General features: G+C 43.8%; 1 non-coding gene across 1 annotated transcript; it reads left to right on the top strand.

Annotated features, from left to right (window-relative positions):
* Positions 1-209: 209 nt before the first annotated feature.
* On the top strand, positions 210-283 carry TRNAN-GUU (transfer RNA asparagine (anticodon GUU)). The gene has a single exon. It is a non-coding gene; the product is annotated as a tRNA-Asn (tRNA).
* The last annotated feature ends 10,919 nt before the right edge of the window (positions 284-11,202 follow it).

Genomic DNA, 11,202 nt, shown 5'->3' with positions numbered 1-11,202 from the left:
CGCCCCCTCCCGCGCGCCGGGGCACAGCCTTTCCCCCCGCGGCCGCCGCTGGGCACCTCGGCCGCTTCCGCTGCCTCCTCGGTGCGCCCCGCGACTTCTCAGCCCGTGCCTGGGGTGGCAACGCCTGGGGTGGCGACGCCCAGGGTGGCTAGAGCGGCTGCTGGCGCCGCGGAAATCTGTACACACCGCAGCGGGGCCTGAGTAACTAGGTCTCTGTGGCGCAATCGGTTAGCGCGTTCGGCTGTTAACCGAAAGGTTGGTGGTTCGAGCCCACCCAGGGACGGTCAGCGCTTCTTTTCCCGAGACAACATTTACCCGATGGTTCATTTTAATAATGAGATTTTTAATCGAATAGGAGCATGATGCTACAACGTTTCCAGGACATGGACAGACAATATCCTCTTAATGTGTGGTGCCTTGTGGCTGGGCCCAAGGGAGAGACTGTGTCTGCACTGGAAGCCATGGTTTGGCAATTCTATTCCTACTACTTATCCAAGGGAAACTTGCACGTGTGCTTCAAGAGACCTTCCCAACAATGCTCACAAACGGCAGTGGTAATAGCAAAACAGCAACTCAATTGCCCATTGACTGGTGAATTTATAAATTCCATTGGTGTTTCTCAGAAAAATCTGGCACCACCAAAAAGCAAATGTAGTTATTTAAGATCGCCTTCTTTGCTTCCAAAAGCATGAGCAGCCTTCCAGATGAAAACGTGTAGAGGAGTCATTTTAAAGCATATGGAAGCTTACCATCTTAAGAAACTATTTATTCAGTTAAGTTCTGTTACAGCTTTTGGACAACGGACTTGAATCTAGGGAAAAATGTTAATGTTTACCTTAGATTGCTGACAGAATTAACCCTGAAATTAAACTCCAGCAGAAATTGTGCGGGTTCCTGTTACAAGTTCTTGAATAACATATTTTCAACTCTGGTCTAACAGAGGACACATATTTTTCAAGCAGAATATTCACATAAGACTTTAAGTAAAGATAGAAAAACACAAGATAATATGATAACATGATGATATAATTTATTTCTACCAAGATTCAGGTCCTATGGTAGGTGCTTTATCTCTGGGATCTACTTACCTCCAACAGAACTTAGAGGCCTGGAAGAAGGAGTAGTTAATAGAGTCACTAGGCTATCTTTAAAGGAATGCCTTGGCAAATGTTTGCTGATAGTTATCAATCAAATAATTGTCGATAACACAATACCCTCTGTTGTTTAGTTAGTAGCCCTGGAGAAGGAGACACAACGTCGTACTTATGGTGGAATTCCAGGCAACAGAACAAGTAGCTCTCAAAAATTTTCTTAGAGGCCGGGCGCAGTGGCTCACACCTGTAATCCCAGCACTTTGGGAGGCCAAGGTGGGCAGATCATGGGGTCAGGAGTTCAAGACCAGCCTGGCTAACATAGTGAAATCCTGCCTTTATTAAAAATATAAAAATTAACTAGGCATGATGGTGCACACCTGTAGTCCCAGCTACTCAGGAGGCTGAGGCAGGAGAATCACTTGAACCTGAGAGGTGGAGGTTGCAGTAAGCTGAGATCGTGCCACTGCACTCCAGCCTGGGTGACAGAGCAAGGCTCCTTCTCAGAAAAAAAAAAAAAAAAAAAAATGTTCTTAGGTAGGAATCTTTCTGATGCCCATCAAATTCCAAACGTCCTGTCTACACTTCTGGGTAGCTTATAGTAGAAACCACAAAATGAGGGGAAATTAGATCATAAGATAATTTATATACTGTTCAAACCTAGTCTTACATTTCAAGATGCAGGGCATATATTTGCTATCACTACAATTACAGGGACTTAGAAAACATGCCCTTAGAAAACATGCCCTTCCACTTTGAAGCTGAATATATTACCCTAGGCGAGAGCAGAGATCATTTTCTGTTATCAATGATCATTTTTAGGCTCCAAGGGATTTCCTTCAAGATACACTTCAAATTCTTTTTGTTGTTGTTGTTGTTTTCAGACGGGGTCTTGCACTGTTGCCCAGGCTGGAGTGCAGTGGTGCAGTCTCCGCCCACTGCAAGCTCCGCCTCCCGGGTTCATGCCATTCTCCTGCCTCAGCTCCCCAAGTAGCTGGGACTACGGGCGCCCGCCACCACGCCCGGCTAATTTTTTGTACTTTTTTTTTAGTAGAGACGGGGTTTCACCATGTTAGCCAGGATGGTCTCGATCTCCTGACCTCGTGATCCGCCCACCTTGGCCTCCCAAAGTGCTGGGATTTCAGGCGTGAGCCACCGCTCCCGGCCTCAAATTCTTGAGCTTAGCAAAAGGGCTTCTATAGTCCATACCCTAGTCTCCTACCATGTTCCTTCATGAAAGCTTCACACAGTTACATGCAGTTACCAAGGGTTCCCTGAGTTACCCATGCAGCCTTACACGCCCCACCTAGATCCTCTCCCTGCTCTGCCCTTCTCCACCTCCACCCCACTTAGCTGGAAGACATCCGCTGAGGCATCACCTTCTCAGGGAACCTCCCCTGATGCTGCTTCGATCTGATATAGACACCCCTTCTCCCAGCAGTCACCACAACCCCCGGAAACAGTGAGTTGCTTGTCACCTCCACTGAGATATGAACTCCTTGGGAGTAGGGACCAGTTCTTCATTCCCAGTGCTTGCCCCTCTAGCACAGACCTGTCCCCTAGCACATGTTCAGTGCAGAGGCACTCTCTGCCTTCTCAGGGTATGGTTCACAGATGGACAACCAGATAAAAATGCATCTGATGGAGTGTCAGCAAGTCAGCCAAAGAAAAATGTTCCCAGGCCACGAAGTAAGTGGCCAACATAGACTGGGGCTGTGAGCCTTCATTGAGGATTTGAAACAACCCTGAGAGATGTGGGCAGGCAGGTGAGAGGCATTTAAGGCCAAGGAAAATTCCAGACAAAACGAGAGCGAGGGTAAGAAATGAACATAACCAGTACATAGGACAAGTGTACTTCAAGAAGGTGCAGGGGAAATGTTCTTAGCTCCTGGAAGGTCCTTGAATACCTAGGATGCGGCTAACTTTACCCATAAAGGAAGGGAGTAACTTATTAGAGATTTCTGTTTCAGGGTAGAATGAAATCTATTTTAGGTGATTAGTGTGGCAGCAATGTAGGGGAAATAGTAGATCAGAAACTAGTTAGGAGGAAATTATATTTCAAACGAGGCACAGTGAGGTTCTGGGTTCAAATGGGCCTGGAGAAGGCAGCATGGGTGCAATTCAAGGGAAAATTGGGCAAGTGTTGGGGACTGCAGCAGTGGGGAAGTGTCTATGGTGATGCCTACATTTAGAACCTGGCTGATGCTACTAATAGGAATTCAAAATCTGAAAGGGTCTTAAAGAAACCTAGGAATAAATATTACAAATTGTCCAAACTCTTAGCTTACCTTACATGTGGCTGATTCCCCACCATGGAGTTGCTCTGGAACCTAGAACCTAATTTCAGAAACAATCTTTGGCTTTGGGTTTTTTGGGGGTTTTTTTGTTTTTTTGTTTTTGTTTTGTTTTTGCATAAGAAAGCATCTTTCATTGGATTTTGTTTTTCAGTTAAATTTCATTTTAGGTTTAAGTTAAACTTCATTTATTGAAGTCAAACTTCCCAAGAGGCTACCTTACGGGTACATGGAGCCCTGTGAAAATCCAAATGACAGCCTAAAGACCCTCTCCCTAAAATATCCATATTTAGAGATGAGATTTTGTCCAGTGTCCAAGAGAGTCACAGGCCCTCTAAAACAGAGTTCTTGGCCCCCAGGTTTTGAAGACCTGGCTTTTACTTTATTTATTGGATTTACATTCTAACTACTGATAAAGGCCACAAAGCATGTCAAATCCGAAGTGTTTAGGTATAGAAAAATTACTAAACTGGAGACTTTAAGGTAACACAAAAATAAAAAACCAGAATAGTTTAATACTATTGACAAGTCACAAAGAGAAACAAGTTTGATTTTTTTTGGCTTAGTAATTAAGTAGGTCTATAAAATTAATAATAAAGGACTTGAGGCAAAAAAAAAAAAAAAAGCTGCCTTGAGGTTTTAACACTTAATGCTTTATTGTTGCAATCTGGAATGACCAGCTGGGAGGGGCTTTAATATATTGATCCTTTCAGGGTCGCTTCTGCGGAGATTTACTCCATCAGCAGATACCAATTTGCATTTTTTCCCTTGTGAGTTACTTTAATGACACCCAGCAAATTGCTATATTTTAGTTACCTCTCATAGAAATGGAGCCATTTTTCACCATGCTTTTTTAGTAAAAACAAAACAACAAAATTATTGTCTGTCAAAGATAAGAAACTAGTTATTCCCAAACAGGTATATCAAATGCACACTTCAAAATAAGGAGATTCTGAATTACCTTAGCAATAAACTGAGTACATTATTGTATGTGTGAATATGAACATAATGATCATTTATACTTCATTGAATGATATATTCACTTATACTTGAGTATAGGTCTGATCATTGGAATTCATTGTAATAAATATCACATAGGGCCGAGCACGATGGCTCACACCTATAATCCCAGCACTTTGGGAGGCCGAGGTGGGCGGATTGCCTGAGCTCAGAAATTCAAGACCAGCCTGAGCAACACAGTGAAACTCCATCTCTACTAAAATACAAAAAATTAGCCGGGCATGGTGGCATGCACCTGCAGTCCCAGCTACTCGGGAGGCTGAGGCAGAAGAATTGCTTGAGCCCAAGAGGCAGAGGCTGCAGTGAGCCAAGATCGCGCCACTGCACTCCAGCCTGGGCGACAAAGCGAGACTCCGGCTCTAAATAAATAAATAACACATACGTGAAAATCTGCCATGGATAAGAGCCAATATACAACTGAAGTTTAAAATATAGAATTTCTCTATTAATTACCAAGCACAGGGATTCTTTACACCACAAGCGCCACAGCCAATGGGACACCAGTTTACAACCGCAAACATTTTGCTATCCTGCTAAACAGGGCTGGTTTATATTGCCTTAAGGCCGAGGGGAGCATTCACTCTGAGGTGAGTTGTGGAGATACTTGAACCTCCTCAGCATATTTAGATAATATCAGCCTCCCAGCCCAGTGAAAAGGCTTGTAAGAAAGAGAAAGCTGGCAAGAAGGGTACTTTACCAAGCTTTTCCATGCCTGCACTAACTAAACAGGAAATGCATGTTCGTTTTCAGATTTGAAGTATTTCATAGGGTTCCTTTTCTCCCTATAAGCTCTGGCTTCTGTGTTAATCTACTGATTATTTTGAACTTCTCCAATACTAGATTTATCGTCACTGCAGTGCTTTGCTATCCTGCAAATATTAGTAAGTGCCTTTTCATGGATGTGCCGTGCTTAGAAGCATCCTGAGGCGCCTTTCAGCCGCCTTTGCTTCTTCCATGGTTCCTTGAGGGAACACTGGCTGGGGAATTAGGGATGTGAACCTATTGGTGTTTTTGAAAAGCTGTCAAAATAGCAAAATTCCAACAAATCGAGTGTAATAATTTAATTGGCTTTTACTAGCGATACATGAGTCGGGCAGCATCCCATCTATAAATAGAAGGGTACTTCAATGAGCTGAGCAGAGGAGATAGGTTTTACAGGCAGAAATAGGCCAAAGAAAGCAGAAACCAAGAATGAAAGCAGATTGGTCATTTCAAAGTTTCTTTCCTTGTAGGATTAAAGCAGAAGAGCCTCATCATGCTGGCTCAGGTTGACCGGGCCTCTTCTAATTGGTTGCTGTGAATCTTTTGCTTTTTTTGAAAAACCGACCTGTTTCAAAGTTCAGTTTGAGTACATAGCACCTAGGACAAGTGAAGCCATTCAGGTTTGGTCTGTTCTTTGGGCCTAGGGCAGGAGCTTAGGCCAAAACAATGGTCTCTTTAAATTTTACTCAATACAGCTAAAAGGGCCAGAGAAACAGTCACAAATATGTTCACTGAGCAGGCCTGTTCAGAGCCCACGAACCATACCTAGGTGACTCTTTACGTGTGGCAGGGGTGCCCAAGCAGGCTCTGCCTCTGAAAACAGCTCAGAATTTAGTCATTAGTTTAATGTCACTTTGGGATGCTTTCTTTAATCCACCAGATTTTTTCCGCCTCTTCTACCATGAACTCCCAAAGCATCCTCTTCCTCCAATGCCATAAGTCATGTCTTTTGGCCCTACGGCCTCTGACTACAGTCTTTTGGACTACAGCCGTTGACTCTAAGCTTGAAGAGGCTGTTCCATTTTGTGTTCTTTTCGTCTATAGTATCCAGCAAAACTCTCTAATCAATTGTATCTTTCACTTTTCTTACTCTTTTCCTGACTTACACAGTGCATGATCGTGAAATGGTAGGTGGATGAAAGACTGGCTAAAACTTCATAGACCTTCCTCCTGGCCTTTTTTCTTCTGAAAAATTGGCATTAAATCATTGTAATTTACACTTTTAATGTGGCGTTCAATAATATTTCACTGAAAAATTTTCCCTGATAATTTCAATGTACTGTGGGAATTAAATGTAATAACAAATAATATGTGTTGGCCGGGTGTGGCCGGGTGTAGCGGCTCACACCTGTAATCCCAGCACTTTGAGACGCCAAGGTGGGCAGATTGCTTGAGCCCAGGAGTTCGAGACCAGCCTTGGCAACACAGTGAATTTCGGTATTTAACAAAAATACAAAAATTAGCCAGTTTCATAACCTGGTCTCAAAATAAATAAATCAGTAGAATATTTTTTAATTAAAAAATGTTATTAAATGTAGTATGAAAGATATGTGAATGGCGTATTCTAAATGGTTAAAGAATAGTGAAGGTTGTTCAATAAGTATTTGAACAATAAGTTTACTGTTTGGGGAAAAAATAGTACAAAATAGAAACTTCAATGTTACACATCAAAATACATTACAAATAATCAAAGATTCATATACCAAAAGAGAAAGCAAAGGAAAGAAAAAAAAACATAGTTTCATTCGAAGATATATATATTCTTTTGGTGGAAACAATCTTGCTAAAACATGATGCCAGAAGGAAAAGAATGTAAAATAATGTTAAACTTCTACATGTCGAAACATTAAAGATGATGATCAAGCATAAACCAAAATTGCCAAATGACAGAGAAGATTTAATATCGTTACACCTAGAGGTGATATAAATGAGATCCCAATTCAACGACTGCAAGTCTGAGGGGAGGCCCACAGAGCTTCTCACACTTCTTGTTCAGACACACCCTGCCCCCAGTCTCTTTCTCCAAAAGATTCCTTGCCTTGTCTTTTAAACTGCCCAGGAGGCCAATCCCAAGAGAGATATAACAATTAGAACTCAGTCTCCCTCGGCTGGGTGTGGTGGCTCACGCCCATAATCCCAGCACTTTGAGAGGCAGGAGAATCCCAAAAACCCTCTCCCCAGGAGACCCCTTCATAAGTTGTACTCTTTTCTTTTTTGTTGTTGTTTTTGAGACAGGGTCTCACTCTGTTGCCCAGGTTGGAGTGCAGTGGCACGATCTCAGCTCACTGCAACCTCCGCTTCCCAGGTTCAAGTGATTCTCTTGCCTCAGCCTCTCAAGTAGCTGGGACTACAGGCACACGCCACCACGCCCAGTTGATTTTTGTATTTTTAGTAGAGATGGGGTTTTGCCATGTTGGTCAGACTGGTCTCAAACTCCTGGCTTCAAGCAATCCGCCCGTCTCGGCCTCCCAAAGTGCTGGGACTACAGGCATGAGCCACTGCATCCAGCCTAAGCTGCACTCTTGATCGCTGTCACCCTGTGAAGACTGAGCCTCCCAGGACACTGAAGCCTAGACCTAACCTCGCCCCCTGGCCCTCCCACGGTGCCTTTTGGAATGTGTGGTCTGTCTTTAATCCCACTGCCCCAGTTTTTTTCTGCCAACAGTCCCTTCCCTGCTGTCGTGCTAAGTGGAACCTGAATGTTCGCTGAATGTCCCTTTACAGCCCTGGCCAGTGGTGGCTGTCTTATCTCCCACATTCCACATACTTTTGGGCCTGGAGATGAGAGAGGTTCTTCCTTGTTGCCATTTCAGCCACTCCCTCCCCTGCCCACTCAACCCTCCAGTGACTCTGAAACACTTTGGACTGAGCCCCTGCCCCTGCTCCTTTGGCTGTCACCTGCTGTTTTCATGGCGTTCTGCCTGTCCTTGAGGATTTTTGCTCCGGCTCACTGTATATTTCTTTCTGCTAGGGCCACTGCTGCCATTTAGATGACTTTGCCTCACACAGAGACAATCCATGTGCCATCCCAGACTCTTGGTGCCTCTTTCTCCTCATTTTTCACGAATTCTTGCCAACTCTGGCCCTGCAGTTTCCTTGTCATACGCAGACTTTGTCATCACCTGTAACCTTGCTATCTCCAGAAGCTTAATTTCAAGCACACTACTTTCTAGCCAGCTTACTTCCTCCACAAGTGCCTCTCTGGCATTCTTTGAACCTTGCTCTGATCCACTGAGCTCTGCCACCACTCAGCAGACAGCCACTTCCTGTGTTCCTTACTTATCCATCCCTACAATCATTACCCTTGCAGGAAGCCTTAATTCCTTTTCTCCTCTATCTCCTTGTCCCATCTGCCTGACAATTCCTCTACATTGGCTGAAATTAACTTCACACTTACTCTCTCTGTCCTGCACCTGAGCAGTTAAATACAACTGGAGAAAAATAAACCACCATCTTAGCTGGTCTCCATTAAATTGATGACCATAAACTTCCCATGGGCTCTCCGCACAGCTTAGCAAGCCCACTGCATGTCCCTATTCAATTAGCTCTCCATTCTGAGACCAATATTTCACACCTGTCTTCCTCCATGTTCAACTCCTTCTCCCCTCACACCCTCAGCTGATGATCTATTTATTTCCCTAAGAAAATAATCAGAAGAGACCGTTCTCATTCTTTTATCAGCAAATCTCTTAGCATCTGAGCCTAAGTACTTTGTCTTTCCTATTAATAAAATAATTTTTCTAGCTCTTAGGGTCACACCGCCTCCTCTTAGACACTGGATCCCATTCCTGGAGAAGTTTGCTCCCGCAAGCGCCCCTTCTCTCACCTACAACATCCATGTGTCAGCCTCTCCCATCTTCAGAACAGTAACAAAAACCTTGACCTCACATTGCCCCACGAGGCACCAGAAAATGTTTCAAGAGTGAGTCCATAGCTCCACTTTCTCACCATCTTGAGCCCACTCACACTTGTTCATGTGAAACTGTTCACGTGGAGTTAGCAGAGCTAACTTCCCTGTTGCCAGAGCCAGTGGCCAATTACTCTATTACTCTTTTTCAGCAGCATCTGACAGATAATCATCCCTTCCTTTTAAAAAAAAGAAAAGCATTCTTCCTTGTATTTTCAGGGCACCACACTCCTATTGAATGAAGCTAGGCAGGCAACCATGTGACTAAAGGAAGAACATTCCAGGAAGAGCAAAAGTCAGGAGGAGCAAGTGTGCTTGGCCTTTGCCTTGGTCTGCTTGGGCTGCTATCACAAAATATCTTAGACTGGATAATTTATAAATGTTAGAAATTTAGTCTGGGCATGGTGGCTCATGCCTATAATCCAAGCACTTTGGGAGGCCAAGGCAGGCAGATCACTTGAGGTCAGGAGTTTGAGACCAGTCTGGCCAACATGGCAAAACCCTGTCTCTACAAAAAAATACAAAAATTAGTCGGGCATGGTGTCGTACACCTATAGTCCCAACCACTTGGGAGGCTTAGGCACCAGACTTGCTTGAACCAGGAAGTGGAGGTTGCAGTGAGCCGAGATGGTGCAACTGCACTCCAGCCTGGATAAGGGAGCAAGACTCTGTCTTGAAAAAAATATATATATATTGCTCACAGTTCTATAAACCAGGAAGTCCAAGATCAAGGCACCATTTTTGTTCTCCAGAGCTGTTTTAAGTCCCTAAATGACCCCATCCTATACAATGATTCACACATTCCTAATTCCCAAACGGCTATCTCCAGGGTGTCCCTCTCCGCTGAGCTCCAGTGTTGCAGATCTATCTTCCTATTAAATCATCTCCACTCGAAAGTCTAATAGGAATCTCACACTTAACACACTCCTAATGGGATTATCTTATCCCCTTTAAATTCTTTCCTTCCCAAATCTGACCCATCTCAGGAAATGGCACAATTGCTCAGTCAATAAAACCTGGAGTTCATTTTGACTCCTCTTCTACCTCACAGCCAATGCACATATCTTGAAATGTAACAGTAATCCAACTACTCTTGAACACCTCCAGTTACCACCCTAAACTCCAAGGAGATTGTAATAGACTAGGACTCCTATTCAGATTATCTGTAGACAGTCTCCCCACTTCAGTGATCCTTTTAAAACCCAGATCAGATCATATTACCCTCTTGCCTGAAACTTTCCTGAGGTTATCTATTATTCTCAGCTTAAACAAAGTCCTCACTATGGCCTACAAAGCCATATGAGATCTGGTGTCTGCTAGCCTCTTTACTCATGTCCTAACTCTCCTTCACTGATCACTCTGCTCAACCACACTGGCCTCTTCCTTGTCCTCAGTCATGCTGCTGTGGTCTCAATGTTTGTGTCCCCCCAAAATTAGTGAAGTCTAAATCCCCAATCCAACAGTATTAAGAGATGGGGCCACTGGAGAGATGGTTGAGGGCTCTGTGCCCCTCTTATGCCGTGTGAGGACAGTGAGAGAACCAGCCATGAAGCAGAGCAGCTTTCCTCAGAATGTGCTGATACCTTGATCTTGGACTTCCCAGCTTCTAGAACTATAAGCAATACACTTCTATTATTTATACATTTTACCCAGTCTAAGGTATTTTGTTATAGCAGCCCATACGGACCAGACACATGCCTAGCACTCACTCCATGACTTTTGTTCTCCTGGAACGCTCTTCCTGCAATCACATGGCGAACTCCCTAACTTTATTGAAGCCTCTTCTCAAACATCACCCACCTCCAAGAAACCTTCCAAGTCTACCTGGTCTAAAATACTTCTCCCTCTCATCCACTCCTCTTCTCCATAGCATTTAGTGCCATCTGACATAAGAATCAGTCCTCATTACTCACAGATTCCGTATTTGTGAATTCATTTACTTGCTAAAATTAATTTGTAACCCTAAAAATCAATGCTTTCAGTGCTTCTTGTGGTTATTCGTGGACATGCATGCACACAACAGAGAAAAATTTGAGTCACAGGACGTGCACATTTCCAGCTGAGGTCAAACAAGTCAATACTCCACCTTCCTCTTTCAGTTCACACTGTAAACAAGTGTATTTTTGGG

Source organism: Pan paniscus, chromosome 14 (assembly GCF_029289425.2).
Source record: "Pan paniscus chromosome 14, NHGRI_mPanPan1-v2.0_pri, whole genome shotgun sequence".
NCBI lineage: Eukaryota > Metazoa > Chordata > Mammalia > Primates > Hominidae > Pan > Pan paniscus.
Note: the sequence above shows the minus strand (reverse complement) of the source record. Positions and strands in the feature narration are given on the sequence as shown.